Raw genomic sequence first — 7,279 nt, forward strand, 5'->3', positions numbered from 1 at the left:
GCATGAAGAAGCTCCATGTTGATGGATCATTGGACTCACTCGTTTTTTGAAAAGTTTGAGACATGCGAACCATGTCTATTGGTATGTACGCATGAAGAAACTCCATGCAGATGGATCGTTTGGACTCACTTGATTTTGACTCACTTGAGACATGCAAATCATACCACATAGGCAAGATGACTGAAAAGCCTCGTTTTCAGTAAGATGGAACAAGAAAGAAACTTGTTGGAAGTAACACATTTTGATGTGTGCAGTCCAATGAGTGCTGAGGCATGCAGTGGATATCGTTATGTTCTTACTTCACAGATGATTTGGGTATACGTTGAGTATATTTACTTGACGAAACACAAGTCTGAATATTGAAAGGTTCAAGTAATTTCAGAGTGAAGTTGAAGATCTTCATGACAAGAGGATAAAATGTCTATGATATGGTCATAGAGATGAATATCTGAGTTGTGAGTTTGGTACACAATTGAGACATTGTGGAAAAAAATTCACAACTAACACCGCCTGGAACACCATAGTGTGATGGTGTGTCCGAACTTCATAGATGCACCCTATTGGATATGGGTCATACCATGATGTCTCTTATCGAATTACCACTATCGTTCATGGGTTAGGCATTAGAGACAACCGCATTCACTTTAAATAGGGCACCACGTAATTCCGTTGAGATGACACCGTATGAACTATGGTTTAGAGAAACCTAAGCTGTCGTTTCTTGAAAGTTTGGGGCTGCGACGCTTATGTGAAAAAGTTTCATCCTGATAAGCTCGAACCCAAAGCGGATAAATACATCTTCATAGGACACCCAAAACAGTTGGGTATACCTCCTATTTCAGATCCGGAAGCAAAAGTGATTGTTTCTAGAAACGGGTCCTTTCTCGAGGAAAGGTTTCTCTTGAAAGAATTGAGTGGGAGGATGGTGGAGACTTGATGAGGTTGTTGAACCATCACTTCAACTAGTGTGTAGCAGGGCACAGGAAGTTGTTCCTGTGGCACCTACACCAATTGGAGTAGAAGCTTATGAGAGTGATCATGAAACTTCGGATCAAGTCACTACCAAACCTCGTAGGTCGACTAGGATGCGTACTGCTTCAGAGTGGTACGTAATCCTGTCTTGGAGGTCATGTTGCTAGACAACAATGAAACTACGAGCTATGGACAAGCGATGGTGGGCCCGGATTCCGATGAATGGCTCGAGGCCATAAAATCTGAGAGAGGATCCATGTATGAAAAAAAGTGTAGACTTTGGCAGAACTACTCGATGGTCATAAGGCTGTTGAGTACAGATGGATTTTAAAAGGAAGACGGACAATGATGGTAAGTGTCACCATTAAGAAAGCTCGACTTGTCGTTAAGATGTTTTCCGACAAGTTCAAGGAGTTGACTGCGATGAGACTTTCTCACTCGTAGCGATGCTAAAGAGTCTGTTGGAATTATATTAGCAGTTACTGCATGATTTATGAAATCTTGCAGATAGGATGTCAAAAAAACATTGTTTCCTCGATGATATTCTTGAGGAAAGGTTGTATGTGATACAACCAAAAGGTTTTGTCAATCCTAAAAGATGCTAACAAGTATGCAAAGCTCCAGCAATCCTTCTAAGGACTGGAGTAAGCATCTCGGAGTTGGAATATACGCTTTGATGAGATAATCAAAGATTTTGGGTTTATACAAAGTTTATGACAAACTTGTATTTCCAAAGAGGTGAGTGGGAGCACTATAGAATTTCTGATGAGTACATATTATTAACATATTGTTGATCAGAAATGATGTAGAATTTCTAGACAGCATATAGGGTTATTTGAAAAGTGTTTTACAATGGAAAACATGGATTAAGCTACTTGAACATTGAGCATCAAGATCTATAAGGATAGATCAAAAACGCTTAATAGTACTTTCAAATAAATACATACCGTGACAAGATTTTGAAGGATTTAAAAATAGATCGGCAAAGAAGGAGTTCTTGGTTGTGTTATAAGGTAAGACTCAAGACATGACCACGGCAGAAGAGAGAGAAAGGACGAAGGTCGTTCCCTATGCTTCAGACGTAGGCTCTATAGTATGCTATGCTGTGTACCGCACCTGAAGTGTGCCTTGCCATGAGTCAGTCAAGGGGTACAAGAGTGATCCAGGAATAGATCACAGGACAGCGGTCAAACTTATCCTTAGTAACTAGTGGACTAAGGAATTTTCTCGGTTATGGAGGTGGTAAAAGAGTTCATCGTAAAGGGTTACGCCGATGCAAACTTTGACACTAATCCAGATTATTCTGAGTAGTAAATCGGATTCGTATAGTAGAACAGTTATCTGGAATAGCTCCAAATAGAGCGTGGTAGCTGCATCTAGGAGATGACATAGAGATTTGCAAAGCACACACAGATCTAAAAGGTTCAGATCCGTTGACTAATAACCTCTCTCACAAGCGAGATATGATCAAACCGCATGGGTGTCGATTCATTACAATCACATAGTGATGTGAACTAGATTATTGACTCTAGTGCAAGTGGGAGACTGTTGGAAATATGCCCTAGAGGCAATAATAAAATGGTTATTATTGTATTTCCTTGTTCATGATAATTGTCTATTATTCATGCTATAATTGTATTGACCGGAAACCGCAATACATGTGTGAATACATAGACCACAACATGTCCCTAGTGAGCCTCTAGTTGACTAGCTCATTGATCAACAGATGGTCATGGTTTCCTGACCATGGACATTGGATGTCATTGATAACGGGATCACATCATTAGGAGAATGATGTGATGGACAAGACCCAATCCTAAGCATAGCACAAGATCGTGTAGTTCGTTTGCTAAAAGCTTTTCTAATGTCAAGTATCATTTCCTTAGACCATGAGATTGTGCAACTCCCGGATACTGTAGGAATGCTTTGGGTGTGCCAAACGTCACAACGTAACTGGGTGGCTATAAAGGTGCACTACGGGTATCTCCAAAAGTGTCTGTTGGGTTGGCAGGAATCGAGACTGGGACACTCCGTGAGACGGAGAGGTATCTCTGGGCCCACTCAATAATGCATCATCATAATGAGCTCATTGTGACTAAGTAGTTAGTCACGGGATCATGCATTACGGAACGAGTAAAGTGACTTGCCGGTAACGAGGTTGAACAAGGTATTGGGATACCGACGATCGAATCTCGGGCAAGTAACATACCGATTGACAAAGTGAATTGCATACGGGATTGCTTGAATCCTTGACATCGTGGTTCATCCGATGAGATCATCATGGAACATGTGGGAGCCCACATGGGTATCCAGATCTCGTTGTTGGTTATTGACCGGAGAACGTCTCGGTCCTGTCTGCATGGTTCCCGAACCCGTAGGGTCTACACACTTAAGGTTCGGTGACGCTAGAGTTGTTCTGGGAAATAGTATGTGGTTACCGAAGGTTGTTTGGAGTCCCGGATGATATCCCGAACATTACGAGGAGCTCCGGAATGGTCCAGAGGTAAAGGTCGGTATATTGGACGAAGGGTATTGGAGTCCGAAATTGTTCCAGGGGTACCAGGTGATGACCAGCATGTCCGAAAGGGGTTTCAGAGGCCCCGACAAGCATTGGGGGGCCTTATGGGCCAAGGGGAGTGGGCACATCAGCCCACTAAGGGGCTGCGCGCGTCCCACCCCATCTCACATAACCAGGAGATGTGGAGGCGCCACCTCTAGGGCATCCGCCCCTCCCGGCTTGGGGCGCAAGTTTCCTAGGGGGTGGCGGCGCCAAAACCCATCTAGGGTTTCCCCTATGGCCGCCGCCCCTCCCCTAGGGAACCCTAGGGTGCCTCCCCCTCCTCCCTTCCCCCTATATATAGTGAGGAAGAGAGAGGGAAGCCGCACCCTTCCCCTGGCGCAGCCCCTCCCTCCTCCAACACCTCCTCCTCCTCCGTAGTGCTTGGCGAAGCCCTGCCGGAGAACCACAAGCTCCATCACCACCATGCCGTCGTGCTGTCGGAGTTCTACCTCAACTTCTCCTCTCCCCTTGCTTGATCAAGAAGGAGGAGACGTCCCCGGGCTGTACGTGTGTTGAACGCGGAGGCACCGTTTTTCGGTGCTTAGATCGGAATCAACCGCGATCTGAATCGCAACGAGTACGACTCCTTCATCCGCGTTCTTGTAACACTTCGCTTAGCGATCTTCAAAGGTATGAAGATGCTCATCCTCTCCCTCTCTTGTTGCTAGAATCTCCATAGATTGATCTTGGTGTTGCGTAGAAAATTTTGAATTTCTGCTACGTTCCCCAACAGCCACCTCATTAGTTTTGCCTATGTGTCATGTCCATGTGGCAGTTTTTGCCCTAGGTTGTGAAGCAGCCTATATTTCTGTCATTCCCAAAATTCCCAAAAAAATCTCATAAATTCTTTGGGTCATATCTTCATCAAATATGTAAAAACCTTCCTTTCCTAGTTCAAAAATAATTCAAAAATATTCATTTTCCTATTCTGTTCAGAAAAACACTTTGTGAAGGAAGTACCACTTTAGCATGTCCAAATGGTATCCATTTTCTACAGTGCTTTCCTATGCCCAAATAACCATCCTCCACCAAATGCCAGCTCAATCCATTCAATATTTTGAGCCCAGCTTCAACATTCGTATTTATGTCCAGTGTGGTACTTTGCAAAGCAAGTACCACCTAGGGTCCTCCTTTTGAGCTGAAAATTTGCGAAGACGGTCTTCTTAGTAACTGATCATCCTCAGCCAAAGCCCACGCACATTAGCCATGTGCATTTCCTGTACCGCTAATCAAACACTTGACTGCTTATTCATGTTTGAGCATCAATCGGTCTCCTCGTGAGAATCTTATGTTGTGATTTTCTTCCTAGCACCTACCTGGGGAGTGCCCAACCCACTAGACATGCCTAGGCCACCCAGAACACATGGCAACGCCACGGTCACGCGGTGACCACGCGGCGGGCATGCTAGTTTACGCGCTCTAGAGTTGGAGCCCTCGGCCACCGTCCAAACCTCGACGTATCGCCACCAAAGCATGTATTTATGATTAAATAGGTACTTATGTAACTAGAAATGATTTTTGGAAAAAATAAATAGCAAACTTTGAGGCAGCTGCAGTTCAAATTTGACCCGCTTCCTACTGAATCGACGGGAATTTGTCTTTTTCCCCAGGGGTGGATCAAAACTTTTGACACCCAACCATTTTGTCAATTGTGCATTATATATGGCCTAGTATTTTATAAAATTGATTAGGTCCAATTTTGCAACAAATATATGGTAGGTCATTCACAAAAAAACTCATTTCAGGCACTCGGAAAATGGAAAATGAATTTTCCGTGCAAAGAAAATGAAAACTTCCTTAGGCAACATTGTTTGCCATTCCAAGATGCACCCTTGTGCACAATATGATATTATTTGAACAAACTATGCCATGAATGTGGCCATAAGATTGATCATTTGGCATGAAAGCCATGAATCTTCACGCATGATAGCTCATTTTTTAGAACACTTTTTAAAAATAATTTCTGTATTACAAGTTTATCATTTTTCCTGGCAACTTGGTCACATATAATGACACAATGCGAAGGTTTTCCAATGTTTTGATTTTTTTTGAATATTTTATGCCCGTTTTAGAATGCCTTCAAAACGGCGGGCTTGACCGTTCGTAGCTAGTGGTTGAATCTTGGAAAACTTTTGATTTTTCTATGATTAAATAGATACTTATGTACCTAGAAATGATTTTAGGAAAAAATAAAGAGCAAACTACAAGGCAGCTACAGTTCAAATTTGACCCGCTTCCAACTAAATTGGCGGAAATTTGTCTTTTTCATGAGAGGTGGATCAAAACTTTTTACACCCAGTCATTTGGTCAATTGTTCATTAAATATGGCCTAGTATTTTAGAAATATGATTTGGTCCAATTTTGCAACAATTATTTGGTAGGTTCTTCACAAAAAACCTCCTTTTGGGCACTGAAAAAATGGAAAATGGTTTTTTCATCCAAAGAAAATGAAAACTTCCTTAGGCAATATTGTTTGCCATTCCAATATGCACCCTTGTGCACAATATGAGATCATTTGAACAAACTATGCCATGAATGTGGCCATAAGATTGATCATTTGGCTTGAAAGCTATTGGTCTCCACACATGATAGCTCATTTCTCAGAACAGTTTTTTAAAAGAATTGCGGTATTACAAGTTTATTATTTTTCCTAGTAACTTGGTCACATATAATGACACATGTGAAGGTTTTCCATTTTTTTGAATTTTTTGAATTTTTTATGCCCGATTCAAAATGCGGTCAAAACGACGGGAATGGCCGTTCCTAGCTAGTGCTTGAATCTTGCAATTTTTTTGGTGTTTCTCTGATTAAATAGATTAAAAATAGCTAGAAAGATCAGAAATGCATAGAAATTGGTCATTATACATAAAATGTGGTCTAACTCTAGTTAAAATTTGTGTGGTGCCATTTTGCAAAATATTTTTGATAGCTACTTCATAAAATCCCTCTCTTTTTAGTACTTCGACACTTTTTTAAATCACTGGTTTTTCGAACCAATTAGGACTCTTCCCACGGATCGATGACATGGCGCCCATCCATCCATCCATCCATCTCTCCATCCCACATCCATCCATCCATCTATCTACAGAAAAAAAAGAAAATGAAATGAAAAAGAGCCAGCCGCAGCCCAAACCCTAGGTCAGATCCCATCGACTCCCCCCATCGCACCCCTCCTCTCCTCGCAGCCGCCGCCACCTCATTCCTCGATCCAGTCCTCTCCCCGGCCTTCTTTCCCCGATCCAGTCCTCTCCCCGCCACTCCCACCTACCACCGACCTCGCAGCCCTCCTCACCACCGCCATCGACCTCGTCCCTTCCTTCCCTCACCATCTCTCCCTAGCCTATGCCCCAGATCAAGTCGAGCGGGTCGGCCAATGCGCTAGGGTTCCGTCCCTCCACCCCCGCCGTCGCCGCGATCGCCCCGGCGCTCCCCGCTCCGCCCCCCACCCGACCCCTAACACATTGGTGCTCTCCCCCCGCCCGCGGCCATGGCGGAGAAGCTGAGGGTTTAGGGTTCCGGCGAGATGTCGACGGCGAAGCCCCTTCCCCGCGGCCAATCGCGACGCCCCCGTGGCCAATCGCGGCCATGGCGGAGAAGGACCAGGAGCCCGACCCCGACGATGTCCGCCAGCGGGTCGCCCTCTTCTTCGGTACGTAGACCGGCACCGCCGACAGATTCGCCAAGGTACGCGCACGCTCCTCCTCCCCCGCGCTGCTCTCGCTCATCTGTCTATCTTGTGCAAGGTGC

This window comes from Triticum dicoccoides, chromosome 1B (assembly GCF_002162155.2).
Source record: "Triticum dicoccoides isolate Atlit2015 ecotype Zavitan chromosome 1B, WEW_v2.0, whole genome shotgun sequence".
Lineage (NCBI taxonomy): Eukaryota > Viridiplantae > Streptophyta > Magnoliopsida > Poales > Poaceae > Triticum > Triticum dicoccoides.